The sequence below is a fragment of the Macrobrachium nipponense genome, chromosome 41, assembly GCF_015104395.2.
Source record: "Macrobrachium nipponense isolate FS-2020 chromosome 41, ASM1510439v2, whole genome shotgun sequence".
Taxonomy (NCBI): Eukaryota; Metazoa; Arthropoda; class Malacostraca; order Decapoda; family Palaemonidae; genus Macrobrachium; species Macrobrachium nipponense.
In genome coordinates this window covers 44371819-44389318 of record NC_061102.1, presented here as the reverse complement: position 1 = coordinate 44389318, position 17500 = coordinate 44371819, and positions in this window count along the sequence as shown.

The following is a 17500-nucleotide window of genomic DNA, read 5'->3' as shown; positions in this document are numbered from 1 at the left end:
TCACAGCATACCTTTAAGCCTGAGTGTGGCGTTGTCTTTTTATATTTTAAACCTTTATTTCAGTGATGTCCTTTTCCATATGTCATTTTGGTTTATTTGTAATTTATTTATGTGGGATCCCTTTCCTTTTTTTCAAACAGACGTTTCTGGCAACTTCAATGGGAACGTATATGATAGTTCCTTGGAAATGGTATGGGGAGACTATGACTTTTCTAGTTGCCTGTTTTATGACTAAACTAATGTTAGTTATTGTAGAGAAAGAAGTGGACAGGTTTGGTTCAATCCCCAGGGTTATTTGGGTTTTCTGTTTAAATAACAGTGATGAATTATTTGGATTTTGAATTTAAACTTTTTTAGTTAAACATTTACTTTTTTGAGAATTCGATTTATTTAGTTAATCCTTTTATTCTTAAATAAATGTATTTTTGTAATTCACGAGTCAGATATATATATATATATATATATATATATATATATATATATATATATATATATATATATATATAATATATATATTAGCTGGCAGCCCGGTGCTGCCTGGGGAAAACTCTGAATGACAACCGACAAACGCTCTCTCTCTCTCTCTCTCTCTCTCTCTCTCTCTCTCTCTCTCTCTCTCTCTCTCTCTCTCTCTCTCATGTTAAGATAGTTTTTTCAGTTACATTGCTTCGCATTTTTTACTTTTATATTTCACCCCTTCCCACCTCGACTTCCTATCAGGACTGAATTGAAAATTAAAGTGCATCGGGAGTGTCATGGAAACCCACCTGGACAATTCAAAAATCACTGAATGGCGAAAAATGTCCTGTCTGGTAACCCGAGTGAGAAACAGCAGCAACTCGCTCATACAAAGCATCCTAAGGAATGAAGCAAGAAGAAAATCTAAATTGTGGGAAAGATGGGAAAATGAGGCCTTTGTCCCCTAAAGGACTTAATCTCTGTATTGGCAAGATGTCATCTGCAGATTCTGTCAGTATTATAATATTTATTGCTGATATTTTACTTTTTCATTATTACTGTGAATACTATCAAGTTAAGTTTTTCAACATTCAATTTTCGTATTTAGCCCTCAGGACGTGACTACTGTAACCACCTAAGTTCTCTAGTTGAAATTCAAGTTATATAATCTGTGCACTAAATGTTATAACTCTCAATGCATTTTTTTTCTCACCGATATTATTACTGTTATTAGCAGTATTATGATTACTATGTTTTATGCTACCTAAGCTATTTTGTGGATAAGTGCCGATTATTCATTTTTTTATCATGTTGTCTCACGTATCTAGATTGTGTATGTTACTGTCTGTATTTTGTATATATTCCATGTATATGGCCCTGAGCTGAAATAAAGGATATTATTATTATTATTATTATTATTATTATTGATATTCATCTCAGCGACCTCAAAAACTATGGATTACACAAATTTTTGTTGCTTTCTGCTATTTTTAGCATGTATGTCAACCTCTTCCAAACCTTACAGACTTTGGTGCTAGTGATATCTTACCCCTAAAGTAAACTTTTCTAGATAGTAAGTCATATAGTATATACCAAAATTAGGTATTATATACTCAAAGAGTTTATTTAGTTGCTAAGTCAATGAGCAGGACCAGGCCCGTTTTAGGGTAACCCTTCCCACCCCAACCCTCTCTGATGCCCTCCTAAGTATTGTTTACCGATAGTAAGTGATATTTACATAGTTTGGTTGAAATTGCTCATTGCATGTCAGAGTTATGCTGGAACGTACTCACATAAATACATGCATCCATTTTATATATGTATATATATATATATATATATATATATATATATTAGATATATATATATATATATATATATATATATATATCGAGCTACAAATGTCCTTTAATATCTAATTCGCTCTACCTTGGAATTAATATATTTTCATATATGTTAGCCGAAGGGGAATTTTTTAGTCGACAAGAAGTTTGTCGGCTCACGGGTGTAAACCGTCGAACCCAACAATTTGAGGACACACAGTGAAGCCTTAAACCTTAAGGCTTCAATGTGCATCCTGAATTTGTTGGGTTCAATGGTTCGCTAACATATAAGAAAATATGTTAATTCTGAGGTAGATAAAATTAGGTAGATATTAAAGGAGATTTTCAGCTCGATGTATGTATATGAATCACAGTAGTGTGATATGATATATATATATATATATCTATATATATATATATATATATAATATATATATATATATATATAAGATATATATATATATATATAATTATATTATTATATATATTATATATCTTAAAAAGGGCACAGTAGTGAATTGTTAATCTCAGCTCTTTCCTGTTAGAGACAGGTCACTTAGAGACAAGCGCTAGATTCCACGAAGAATGCTGAAATGAGAAACATCCAGGATGACCAATACAATATGTGGTCGGTGACTGTCATGGTAATGGCTTTATAGCAAGGAATTATAGGTTAAAGGAAATGAAAATGCATTTTCTTTAAGTAGGTCTGCAGCAAAGAGGCATTCGCACGTGTGTTGGAGGCGATGTTCTCATGATGGTTCTAGAATCGGCAGGAGTGTTGTGGAACACGACACACGCTGTCACATCGGCAGAAAATGCAGCGAAATATGATGCAATACTTCGTCGAGATTCTTCTAAGAAGTTTCGGTAATCTCGGGAGCTTGTGACATTCGCTGGTAGGCCACGCCCCCAGGTTGCCGTATAAATACGACTGTCGAAGTAGGAGAGAGTAGATCATCAGCAGTAAGAGTCAAAGATCAAATCATCAGTGAGAGCTCAGCAGCAAAGATCAGAGATCATCAAAAAGAGATAAGAGAAGAAGGAACAGACGAAGGATCAGAGAGAAAAAGCCACTCAAGAGTTTAATCGGGATCTGGTTAAGCCGTCCGGGAGTGGATGACCGAGGCATTTTGACGTAGAGCAAGACTTCAGGGAAGAAGGGAAGAAACGTTCTACAAGAGGTTTTGAGGAGTTCCTGCCCTTCAAGTATCAAGAATAGACATTATTTTCTGCAATATGGAGTCAAGAGGACGTCTACAACTACAGTCCTCCTTTTGTGAAGCCACCGCTTCGAGCATAGATCTCCAACAGTGCAAAACTTGCTAGCAAGTATTAACATTACCTCACTGTTCCCCCAGTTCATGCAGTGTAAGATTTTACTTTGTTATGTAAATAGGAGACACCATTCTGCATTTATCTTTGTTAGTAAGCTTGTAAATAAACCTTTGTTCTGTTAGTGTTTCTTTCTATATTCGTATCCCCAGTTTCAACTGTTGGTGTTGAATTCTTTTTGTTTATCATTATATCGAACTTGGAGCGGACCTCTCTCGGTTCGTAACATTTTTGGCGACCTTGCTTAGAATATTCAACACTGTAACAGTTTGAAACAGGGAGAATATAGAAAGAACCAGAATGAATGTGATGGTGAAAAAGTTTATTGAGTCAGGTAATCTTCTAGGTCTAGAGGGGAATGATCTCCGTGAGTATGTTGAAAAGAAAGAAAGAGAGAAATATGTGAGAGATCAAAGAGCGGCTGAGAGAGAGGAAAGAGCAGCTGAGAGGGAAGTGCAGCAAACGAGAGAAGCAATGAAAATGCAGCAAGAGAAAAAGAGAGAAGCAATGAAAATCCAGCAAGAGAAAAGGAGAGAAGCAATGAAAATGCAGCAAGAGAGAGAAGTAATGAAAATGCAGCAAGAGAGAGAAATGTTGGTAATGCAGCAGGAAGAAAAGGAGAAAGAACGTATGCATGAGTAGGAAATTGCTTGGTTAAGGGAAAGTACTTGTAACAGTCGGACAGGCGAGAATGAAAACGGAGCTGATAGTTTAGGTATGAGTGCAGTGCTGAAATTAGTACCAAAGTTTGATGAGGAAGATGTAACGAAATATTTCATGTGTTTTGAGAAGTTAATGGAAAGAGTAGGTTCTCCTAAAGAAATGTGGACTTTATATTTACAGTCAGTTTTGAGTGGTATGGCACTTACTGTGTATAGTTGCATGTCTAAGGAGGAGTGTGATGATTATGATATTGTGAAAGAAACTGTTCTTAGCGTGTACAGGTTAGTACCGGAGGCATACCGTAAAAAATTTAGAAATTTAAGAAAGGATGAAAATATTACGTAAGTAGAATATGGTAAGAAGTTAGAAAGGCTGTTTTTTTGATTGGTTAACTTCTGATAAAGTTGAGGATTTTGATGGTTTGAAGAACTTAGTTTTGCTAGAAAACTTCAAAGATAATGTATCCCCTGAGATTAAGCTTTACATAGAAGATAGGCGAGAAGTATCTTTTGCAGGAGCATCTAGGTTAGTTGACGAATATAGTCTAACTCATAATTTGAGTGTTAGTAAGAAACGAAATGATCCTTTTTCTGGTAGAGTACAAAACAGTAAAGGTTTCAGTTCTAGTAATAGCAATGCGAGCAAAAGTGACTATTCCTGTTATACATACGGAAAACCAGGTCATATGCCTAAGGTTTGTAAGAGTAAAGTGGTACCTAGTGGCTCAGAATTAACTTGTTTCCGATGTAATGGGAAAAGGCATTTAGCAAGAAATTGTGCAGTAGAAAGGAAGGACGTTAAGAAACCAGTGTCTCTAGTTAACCTTTCGTCAAGTAGGAATGATGTGATGAGAGAAACTAGGAAACTTTTTGGTGAATTTCTGTCAGAAGGTGTAGTTTCCTCTCTTGGAGGAGTATTTTCGAGGGAAGTAGTCTTGCTTCGAGACACAGGAGCTGCTGTCTCACTGATTAGGAGAGAGTGTGCCAAACAGGGCAGAAATCAACACGGAAGAAAAAGTCATGTTAGGTGGATTTCCTAACACTTGTGTTCTTTGTCCTTTGTTGAGGTTGAACTTAGAAAGTCAGGTAGTGTCAGGAGAAGTGAAACTTGCAGTTGTTGATGGCGTTGACATTATTGTCGGTAATGACTTAGCTTTATCCAAGACTGTGAATCCTGTTGTGATTGAGATTCCAGTGCCTGAAATGGTAGTAACTAGGTCGGGTTTAGATACAGACATAGACTACGGACATAATTTGTTCTTGGATTCGAACGAGTGTGAGTTCGGGGATTCGAACAAGAGTGAGTTCGTGGATTCAAACGAGTGTGATAGAATTGGCGAGGTTGATCTTGGCATGAGTTTGGCTAAGAAACCTGACTCTGTCAGTGACAGTGATAACCAAACGGAAGGTGTAGCTGTCGAGAGAAACGTAGTAAATGTACCGGTATCTACTACTAGTTACAATGATGAATTAGGCACTAGCCTTTTGGATAAGAATGAGCTAGTCAAGTTGCAGAGAGAGGATGAGACACTGATCCGAATTTTTTAATGTGAGCTGGATGATGATCTCGATGATGTGTGTAAGGAAACTTTTTGTGTAAAGGACGAAGTTTTGTGTCGTTATGTTCGACCTAAGTCAGGTAGTAAAGGGGAAATCACAGAACAATTAGTGGTTCCTAGGAAGCTTCATGAGCTAGTTTTGAAGTTAGCACATGATGAGCATGGACATTTAGGAGTAAATAAAACTTTCAGGTGTATTAGTAGGGCGCACTTTTGGCCTAAAATGAAGAGTGACGTAAAGAGGTATGTTATAAGCTGTCATGAATGTCAAATTGCCGGGAAACCGAATCAAGTAATTCCCAGAGTTCCGTTGTGTAATATTCCTTCAGTAGGTGAATCTTTTGAGAAAGTATTTATCAATATGGTCGGACCTTTCTCTGTAAGTAAGGGTAGAGAAGATTGCACAACTAATCTAGAGTATTATAAAAACAATTTAAGAGCTGAAGTTTTAGTACTAGTCCAGAAAGAAAGTTCCTCTTTATCTTGTAAGTTCGAAGGTCCTTTTCCAGTGTTAGAGAAGAGGGGAAATATACATTATGTAATTGATATGGGTAAAAGTAGAGCATAGTGGAAGCATGTAAACTTGCTTCAGAATTATAAAGAACGCCCCGTGCCATGGCCTCCACCTGTGTAATGGCGTTACAGAGAGGAGTTAGTTTTCAGAAAAACACAAGAGGTGTTTTAGTATTTCCAAGTTTTTATTGGAGTTCAGAAAAAGGAGAAATTAAGAGGGAAGGATAATGTGATAGCTAATAGCCTCTCTGGAGTTTCAGAATGAGTAGCCTAATGACCGTTTTCTGTTTTGGCAAGAGTGTTTGAGTGAATGAAGAAGTGTTAAAGCTTTATGCAGAATTCTTTCCTTGCTGTTTAATTCTTGCTTCTCTTTAGAAAAAAAAAAATTTGTTGATTTCATTTTTTTGGGGGGGCGGGGGATGTGTCATGGTAATGGCTTTATAGCAAGGAATTATAAGTTAAAGGAAATGAAAATGCATTTTCTTTAAGTAGGTCTGCAGCAAAGAGGCACTCGCACATGTGTTGGAGGCGCCTGTTCTCATGATGGTTCTAGAATCAGCAGGAGTGTTGTGGAACGTGACACACGCTGTCACGTCAGCAGAAAATGCAGCGAAATATGATGCAATACTTCGTCGAGATTCTTCTAAGACGTTCCGGTAATCTCGGGAGCCTGTGCAGTTTGCTGGTAGGCCACGCCCCCAGGTTGCCTATAAAATACCACTGTCGAAGTAGGAGAGAGTAGATCATCAGCAGTAAGAGTCAAAGATCAAATCATCAGTGAGAGCTCAGCAGCAGAGATCAGAGATTATCAAAGAGAGATAAGAGAAGAAGGAACAGATGAAGGATCAGAGAGTAAAAGGCGCTCAAGAGTTTAATCAGGATCTGGTCAAGTCATCCGGGAGTGGACGACCGAGGCATTTCGACGTAAAGCAAGACTTCAGGGAAAAAACATTCTACAAGAGGTTTGAGGAGTTCCTGCCCTTCAAGTATCAAGAATAGACATTATTTTCTGCAATATGGAGTCAAGAGGACGTCTACAACTATAGTTCTCCTTTTGTTAAGCCATCGCTTTGAGCATAGATCTCCGACAGCGCAAAACTTGCCAGCAAGTATTAACATTACCTTACTGTTCCCCCAGTTCATGCAGAGTAAGATTTTACTTTGTTATGTAAATAGTAGACACCATTCTGCATTTATTTTTGTTAGTAAGCTTGTAAATAAACCTTTGTTCTGTTAGTGTTTCTTTCTATATTCGTATCCCCAGTTTCAACTTTTGGTGTTGAATTTTTTTTGTTTATCATTATATCGAACTTGGAGCGGACCTCTCTCATGGTTCGTAACAGTGACGCCTCGGAAATCACATGCTTTGGACATGTGGCACCCGTGGTTGCTGGGGGCCCTGCAGGGTATGTCTGCATGTGTGTTCACAGCATACGATATATGGCTTTGATGATGAATACTAAGAATAAGAGAGGACACTCTTTGATTACTTGTGACAGGGAGCGGAACACACCTGGAAGAGGTGTTGAGAAGTATTGAGAAGTATTGCAGACCCATCGAATAAGGTAACGTAAGACAGAACTTTGAAAAAGTTAACCTCTGCAGGGATAAAATATTTGGGACAAGAAGTGTGGTGCGATACACATTCCTTTTGATTAAATCTCATGAGTAAAGTGGTGTAATAATCGTGGTCTCTTTATTTCAGATGGGTTCAATGTCACCATATAGAAAAATGGATTCTCTAAGATGTATTTGATTTAGTAAAAATGGTGTGTTCAGTCGGACATAGGGAGATTACAGGGGGTACTTACTTAAACCTGATTTGGGTGAGGGAAATGACAGTTTAACAATTTTTTGGAGTCAGGGTTAATTCATTTTATTCCACTTTAATGTATTCATTTTGTTCCATTTCAATGTCAGCTAATTTGGGAAATAAAAAGTATATTTTTGTATCTACGGGGATTTATTAGCCTAGTTTGCATTTTAGCTAATGCCTCAGAATGATCTGCAACGAACGAGGTAGGTGCAGTTGCCTGTTTGATTGATTTGGTTTAAATGAGTGTCAGTCCTAAAAACTCGTTTAAGAGATTGGTGGCAGTGTTAAAAGGTTTCATAGGCCGTAAATAGCGCTTCCGAAGAGACTATATATAGTTTAGGCATATTTTGTTGAGAGTGTTTGTAATTATGGATCGGGCAACTTGCATTATTGCTTACTTAGCCGTAGATCCTTTGGGTGCGGCTGTGTGTGTGCAGGCACTGCCAAACAGTCTTTCTAGCAGTGGTATAGTGTACAGATGTATTTCTGTGATTGAATGGGGGGTATTAAAGTGTATTTATAGCATTTTAAAGTGTTTATTAAGTAGCGGGAATGAATTACGTACAGTTGCAATCGGTAAACAGGTACTGGCTCCGGTTCTATGAAGATGTGAGTGTATAATTTTATGTTTCCATCCTTTCTTTTTGTTTCTCTTTTTTATTGGTGTTAATTCACCCAAAAGTATGTTTTCTTTGATGTCCCTCGACATTCAGTGGACATTAGTGGTTTTGTGGTAAAAAATATGGGGAAAAAGGGGTATTGGGGGTTACGCTCTTATGAGAGAGAGAGAGAGAGAGAGAGAGAGAGAGAGAGAGAGAGAGAGAGAGACTGAGACGGTGGCAGGTGTGTGAATGGATGCTGAGTTAAGTGGTTTTCTCTTGAACTTTATTTTTGTTTTCTCCCTGTTTTTTTTTTTTTGTTTCCGGAGCAACCTTGTATTTACAGCTGATTGCCTGAGCAGTGACAAGTTTATATGCGGTTTGTTGGGTGCGGTGCATGTTTATTTTGTCTTTTATTGGTGGATGATTATTATTAATTTCCTGGGTTAGGGTTTGTGTGTGCATAAATATATTAATGTTACTGAAGTCGGGGAAGATCCTAAAGTATAAGGATTTTCATAAAGGAAGAAAAATGGCTATCGCAAGTGGTAACCAGACTCGGGTTCACCGGATTACAAATGTTGATGAGTGTGTCACCCTGTTCCGTGGGGTTGTAGACGGAGTTCTTTCACAACCAGTGCAAATTTTTATTGAGGGGGTGAATAACTATTTAAATGCCAAGGGAATTACAGATGATATAGAGGCATTCACAGAGGCAAAAGCATTGTTAGATTTCAATAAAGGTGACCTTTCCTACTGGTGTCGGGGCTTTCAATATGCAAAATGCTGGTCATGGACCGATTTACAGGCATTTTTAAGAGCGGCTTATTGGTAAAAGGAATACAGTGATATGGTGAGAGATTTAGGAGTGCTATATAAAATCCAGAAAGGCATAACTAGCCTTATTGAATATAGCTCAAAGCTTTTTGACTCAGCAGGAGAATGAAAAACTCTAAATAGGTTAATGGGGGTAAAGCCTCACTCGACAATTTACATAAACTGATTCATTGTGCTATGCTTTTACATGACGTACCAGACGCAATAGTGGACAGTTTTGATGAAAAGATTGGACCTACATCAGACGAAGAATTAATTTATGCCCAAATTTAGAAACATATGTCCAAATGTCCCACTGTAGATAGTACATTTTTTTAATGGGATTGGTCCGAGAAATACAGTGCTAAGAGACACAGAATTTCCTTCTCCCCATTTGTGTGCAAAAGTGGAATATAATAGAGGATCGATTGATCAAAGGCAACAGCAATTGCGTTGCTACAATTGTAATAAACCAGGGCACACAAAGAAAGTATGTAGAGTCAAATAATGTGGAATGTGTAAGAGTGTGGATCACTGTTGGCAAGCTTGTCCATCTCAGATACGGAAAGATGCGAGACCTACACCTCAAAGGTCTGGGAGTTATAATACGAGAACTTCCCAGGCAGGTCACTTAAGAGGGTAAAGGGATCAGCAAAATTTTTGGAAAGCCCATCAACAAAATGGGTACAGATGATTTGTATGCACCATTGTGGTCTCGTGGGGGACGCCCCAGAGCCTGGGCCTATAGTATGTGGAACAGTGGAGGATGTTGATATCCCAGTATTTATTGATACCGGTGCTAGAATAAACTTAATGGATATCATAATTTGTATAAGTCCATGTTCTCCACTACCCTTTGAAACCCTCAACGGAGACGGCGTGTGATGTGCAAGCCCATAGATTAAACACCCTGGGTTTTGTTAGAATACGGTTTACGCTTGGTGATAGAGTGTTAATAGAGCCATTTTTGGTTATAAAAGGGGTTGCGTTGGGCAACAGACTTTTGCTGGGCCATCCTGTATGAAGAAGACACAAGATTTCAGTCCATGCGGGTGTTAGTGGTATAACGGTTGGAATACCTGGTGTTTTTATCCCTTATGAGGATGCAATTGAAACTGAGGATATGGAGATTATTGAAAAAGGGGGTGCGTTTGGCAGTGCAAATGGTGATGATACTGGGGATATGGGGAGTGGTGATACCAAAACCCACACTGGTGATACAGGGAATAACTGTGGTGATATTAAACGGGATATTGGGGGACACGGTGGTAACAATTTTGGTGGATGTGACAATGACATTATGGGTGGTGATACTGATACTAATATTGATATTATTACTGATACTAACAATGGGGTGGATGCAATGAGAACCACGGGTGGTGATATTTATGGGATCATAAATATAAATGTGTTTTATCAGAGGATGTTATTTTAATGCCAGGTTCAAAGACTGGTAAAAGTCAAGTTGAGGGAAGTGAAAATCCTGCGGATGTATGCGTAATTTAGGGTAGTGAGAAACTAAGAGGGGTTATTAGCACGGCATCAGTGAACAGTGTATCAAACACTGGTGTTACATGGAGAGAATTACTGAACTGTAATGATACAGTTAGGAAATACCAGAAGAATACATATGTGGTAGATCTCCAAGATTGGAGTAATGACAGTGGTTCAGTGGCTATTGTAGAGGCAGAAATGCAATCAAGGAAGCGAATATTCAGAGAACATTTAGATAATGCAGATTATAATGAACATATTGAAGCGGTAAGCGGGCTCTTGGCAGAATTTGGGGATACAGTAACCTTACAAGGTGATAAACTGAGATTGACTAATGTGTTAGAACATAAGGTAAACTTAGAGAAAGGTACAAAACCTATTTATATTCCTGCATACTGTATACCTTTCAAAATCAGAGAAATGTAGAGAAAGAGGTCAATAAATGGGAAGGGGAAGGAATCATTACACCTAGTGTGTCTCCATACAATTTTCCTCTGTTAGCAGTGCCTAAGAAGGACAGTTCTGTCCGTGTATGCGTCGATTTTAGACGTTTAAATGAAAAAAACAATCCCTGACTATTATCCAGTCGCATGCATACTAGATCTTTTTGTAGAATTAGGGGGACATAATATTTATAGCTTAATTGATTTAGCACAGGGTTTTCTGCAACTTCATCTTAGTGAGAATAGTAAGGAATATACGGCCTTTTCAGCGCCCAAGGGACGCTATGAATTTACGCGGATGTTGTTTGGTTTATCGGGCATTCTGATGACCTTTACCAGGTTGGTGAATACAGTTTTGCACGGGTTATTGGGTAAAAATGTTTTTGTGTACATGAATGATATATTAGTTGCAACAGACTCGATTGTGCAACACCAGGAAGTGCTTAACCCTCTTACGCCGATTGGACGTATTAAACGTCGAGTCAAAATGTCTCCCGTATGCCGATTGGACGTACCATACGTCGACTCAAAAAAGTTTTTTTTTAAATTCGCAGAAAAATACTTATAGGCCTACCAGCCAAAAACTTTTGAATCACGCGCCTTGGGGGATGCTGGGAGATCACGGATCAAGGCCTTGTTTTGTTTTGAAGCGTGACCCAAGTGCGCATGCGCGGAATCCTTCCTTCTCGCTCCAGCCAGCATCATCGTAGCATCATCCGTCAGCGATCTTTTGCCGCAATCGTGTTTGACTGAGCTTGTGCGAGACTTTGAACATTTGTGTTGGTACAGAACGTTCATAGAGATGTCTGACCGTCGTATGACACGCGAAAGGCGCGTTTTACCCGTCGGAAGGGATCGTGTTAGAAGAGTTTTGGACTTGGATGCTGGCGAAGGACCCAGCACCCAACCTGACCTCGCTCCTCAACGCCGTTCTGTGCGACCACGTGTCGATGAAAGTGCTTCGAATGTGTCTCATTTGCCGTTAGTAACCCCAAGGAAACATCGTGCCATCCTTAGGGGCATTCGTAGGAATTTGGGAGGGCTCAAACCAAGAGACATTGACGATTATTTATCGGAGCTCGATCGAGAGCATTTGGCAAGTCCTCATTTTGATGGCGGTTGGTCATCCAGTGACGAGGACATTACTCCCGATCATAGTGATGACGAGGATTATTTGCCCCCAATGTCCGTTCGAGGGTCACATCCCGAAAGTGAACTAGAATTTAGTAGTTATAGTGCTTATGAGGGGGAATCTGAGGAGGGGGAGGACGATGATTTAGGATCAAGTTTTGTTGGCGATGATGATACAGAAAGCGAAGGCTTGAGTGAGGGAGATGGGCCAGTGAGGGGGGTTCGTGTGGGAAATCGTGCCCGCGCTCGTGCCCGCGCGCGCGCGCGCAGGGGCACGTAGAAGGTCGGATAGTCGTGCTAGCCGCCTAGGGTCGTCCGAGAGCGACGATGGGTGGACAGAGGACCCCACACCACCTACCATGCATCCATTTACGGCAAATCCTGGGCTCACCGTACCTGTTCCCCTGACTGCTCTGGGTTTTGTTCAGCTGGAGTACCTGGTAGCAGAGACGGTGGACTACGCCAGGTATTGCCGTGATGAACTACGCACGACATTATCTTATCACTGGCGAGGCTGCGACCTCCCTGACATGGCGCATTTTTTGGGGCTCCACGTTTTTTTTTGGCAGGATGTATTGGAGGCGTAATTTTCTTTTATGTACGCCCTATGTGCCCGGCATTATGCCCCGTGATACTTTCCTGGCGTTGGACAGATATTTTAACGCCTTCAACCGAAGGGCCATACCCCGGAATAACTCTGATCGCCTCATTTTAGTGCGCCCAGTGTTGGAATATATTCGTGAACGCTGTAAAACTCTCGTGATTCCTGGAAAGAACCTTTCTTTAGATGAGGGGATGATGCCTTACAAAGGACGTCTAAGCATCAAAGTGTATAACCCCAAGAAGCCGAAGAAATATGGCGTGAAATTTTTTTTTATTACCGAGGCCAACACTGGCTACGTCGTGGACTTTTCGGTGTATTCCGGGGTCTTCTCCACGATGCGTGACACTGCTTTCGAGCTTGTGGATCGTTTCCGTAACCAGGGATACCACCTGTTTATGGATAATTATTATAACTCGGTATCCCTGGCCCAGGAACTGTATGATGCAGGTGTTCACGTCAGTGGTACCCTTCGGTTGGTGCGTGGGGCCCCGAATTCCCTCAAGAGGTACGCTAGCCATCAGCAACATCTGGCAAGAGGAGAGACACAGTGGCGGCGGAAGGGAGCTGTCTTCGTCATCTGTTGGAAGGGTGTCCGACTCGTCCCCATGATTACGACGAGCCATGAACCTGTCCAAGAGGAGATCGTGCAGCGGAAGAAGACGCGTCGACAGGGCCGAGTTGTGTATGAGCAGTTTCGTGTTGAGCGCCCTACCGTCATTGGGCACTACAATAGGCACATGGGAGGAGTTGATCTCTTTGATCAACTCATCCAATATTATCCCTTCGCCAGGAGAACCAGGAGATGGACCCAAAAGCTCCTGAAATACATTCTGCAGTTGGCCCTCCAAAATGCCTACGTACTCTACTGTGGGTACTACGGTCCCGATCTACGGAGGATGAGCCACTTACAGTTCCTCGAGGCAGCCGGGGAAGCCCTCATCAACTTTGATCCCAATGAGTGGCCTTCCATGTCTGCCCCCCTGCCCCGAGCTGTAGATCTACCCATAGAGGAAAGGGCAGACCATCGGGGTGCCAACTTCGGTCATCCTTCTTGCCGCCGCCCCTGCCTGCCGACCCCGCCCCTGCTGAGACGCCCCTGGCCTGACGCCCCGCTGCTGACGCCTCCTGCCTGGCCGACCGCCCCTGCTGCGACCGGCCCCTTGCTGGCCGCGCCCCTGACTGGTGAGCCGCCCCATCCTGCTGCCGCCGCCCCTGCTGACGCCCCCACCCGGCCCCGCCCCTTCTCGTCGGGTAGTGGACCCTCCGTGTCGGCTGAATGCCAGGGGATCACACACTGGATCTCCTAGAAGGGCGCAGGCAGAAACGGTGCCAGGTGTGCCATATGAATGACAGAAGGAGAGACACCCGGTTTCTTCTGTCGCACCTGCAAGATAGCTCTATGCAGGTTCGGGGAGTGTGACCGCAAATACCACAGTGTGGTTGTTCTTGTATTGGAGTGCGACTCAGCGGCGGTCAAGGGAGGGCGCACGGAACCGCGCCCTATCCCAGCGGCCGTATAAGGGCGAGCGTCTTCTCCCTCCTCCACCTGTACCTCGTCATGTCGAGAGGAAAAAAATGCAAGACTCTTCAATGGAGGAGGGAGAAAACAAGAATAGAACGAAGAGTCAGGATTAGGAGTGAGTATTCTGCATTTGTTTTATATTTATTTTTTTATTTATTTTCAGTTTTTTATATCTCAGTATCTATGCATGAATACGATATTTCATTGTATGCAAAAAGAAAAGTGTCACCTGCATTCCTTTTATTATGTATTCGTACCAGAATCGGAAATGTAATAAATAAAGAAACACATACACACACATATATATATATATATATATATATATATATATATATATATATATATATATATATATATATATATATATATATATATATATATATATATATATATATATATATATATATATATATATATATATATATATATATATATATATATATATATATATATATATATATATATATATATATGTAGTATATATATATATATATATATATATCTTTATTTTTTTTTTATGTTGGTATTTTTGGGTAAGCAAAATACATAACAGTCTAGTAATCTTCATTTATTTATCTTCATTTTGAAACAAATTTGAAGTCTCTAGAACAATATTGTGATTTATGGTGAATTTTGAAAAAAATATCTTTCTTCCCTCCGCGCACCGCTTCGCGGCCGAAAATCTCCGAAATGCGTAGATCGTATTATCCTAATATTTGCTCCTTTTCATATCAGCCGTTTTATAGAGTTTTATATATCAAAATGTGCGCAAATTCATGAAGAATACAACAAAAAATAATTAAAGGTTGTAGCTTTTCTCATATCTGAAATATCTGCATATAAATTACGATAATTGGAAAAAATACTACGTACGGTCAACTTTGACGCAATTGAAATGGTCAAAAAACGTAATTGTAAGCTAAATCTCTTACGGCGTAGTAATATTCATTTATTTATCTTCATTTTGAAACAAATTTAAAGTCTCTAGAACAATATTGTGATTTATGGTGAATTTCTGAAAAAAATATCTTTCTTCCCTCCGCGCGCCGCTTCGCGGCCGAAAATCTCCAAAATGCGTAGATCGCATTATCCTAACATTTTCTCCTTTTCATATTAGCCGTTTTATAGAGTTTCATATATCAAAATGTGCGCAAATTCATGAAGAATACAACAAAAAATAATTAAAGGTTGTAGCTTTTCTCATTTCTGAAATATCTGCATATAAATTACGATAATTGGAAAAAAAACTACGTACGGTCAAATTTGACGCAATTGAAATGGTCGAAAAACGTAATTGTAAGCTAAATCTCTTACGGCCTAGTAATATTCATTTATTTATATTAATTTTGAAACAAATTTGAAGTCTCTAGAACAATATTGTGATTTATGGTGAATTTCTGAAAAAAATATCTTTCTTCCCTCCGCGCACCGCTTCGCGGCCGAAAATCTCCGAAATGCGTAGATCGCATTATCCTAATATTTTCTCCTTTTCATATTAGCCGTTTTATAGAGTTTTATATATCAAAATGTGCGCAAATTTATGAAGAATACAACAAAAAATAATTAAAGGTTGTAGCTTTTCTCATTTCTGAAATATCTGCATATAAATTACGATAATTGGAAAAAAAACTACGTACGGTCAAATTTGACGCAATTGAAATGGTCGAAAAACGTAATTGTAAGCTAAATCTCTTACGGCCTAGTAATATTCATTTATTTATCTTAATTTTGAAACAAATTTGAAGTCTCTAGAACAATATTGTGATTTATGGTGAATTTTTGAAAAAAATATCTTTCTTCCCTCCGCGCGCCGTTTCGCGGCCGAAAATCTCCGAAAGGCGTAGATCGCATTATCCTAATATTTGCTCCTTTTCATATTAGCCATTTTATACAGTTTCATATATCAAAATGTGCGTAAATTCATGAAAAATACAACAAAAAATAATTAAAGGTTGTAGCTTTTCTCATTTCTGAAATATCTGCATATAAATTACGATAATTGGAAAAAATACTACGTACGGTCAACTTTGACGCAATTGAAATGGTCGAAAAACGTAATTGTAAGCTAAATCTCTTACGGCGTAGTAATATTCATTTATTTATCTTCATTTTGAAACAAATTTGAAGTCTATAGAACAATATTGTGATTTATGGTGAATTTCTGAAAAAAATATCTTTCTTCCCTCCGCGCGCCGCTTCGCGGCCGAAAATCTCCGAAATGCGTAGATCGCCTTATCCTAATATTTTCTCCTTTTCATATTAGCCGTTTTATAGAGTTTCATATATCAAAATGTGCGCAAATTCATGAAGAATACAACAAAAAATAATTAAAGGTTGTAGCTGTTTCCATTTCCGAAATATGTGCATATAAAAAAAATATATATAAAAATTTCGACATTCGGTCAACTTTAACTCGTCCGAAATGGTCAAAATCTGCAATTTTAATCTAAAACTCTTGCAGTATCATAATATTCAATCATTTGTCTTAATTTTGAAACAAATTGGAAGTCTCTAGAACAATATTGTGATTTACGGTGAATTTTTGAAAAAAATATGTTTTTGCGTCCGCGCGTTACGAATTCGTACATCATTTTGTGATAATATTTTTTCGGTGTTGCTTTTATTGTTTTACAATGTATTATATATCAAAAAAGTAACTGGTTAGCTTTGACCGTTTTCTGCACAGCGTGATTTGAATACAATTATGTATGAATTTTTTTTTTCGCTACCATATATCGCATTATTTACATATGATAATGATATTATTTTTCATTTCTGATGGTTGCATTCTAAACTTCAGGCAATGACAAAAAAAGGAGCCAAAAATGAACTCTTAATCTTCAAAAGTACGCGCGCTGTAAATTTTTGAAAAAAATATTTTTTCCACTTCCGCGCTCACTCCAAACCAGGCCCGGCATACGGGAGACGTTTTGATTTTTAGGGCTCCGGCGTAAGAGGGTTAAGGAAGTACTTAGGAGACTTAGATTAGCAGGGTTGAAAATTAAGCTAGCTAAGTGTTCATTCTTGAAAAAGCAAATCACATATTTAGGCCATGTCATATCCAAGGAAGGGGCTAGAGTAAACAACGATAAAGTCAAAGCAATAGCGGATTTTCACACCCAGAGATCAAAGAAAGAAATTATGTCATTCCTAGGCATTACGAGGTTCTTCTGTAGGTTTATGAAAGGGTTTTCTAACAAAGCAGCTCCTCTAACAGATATATTG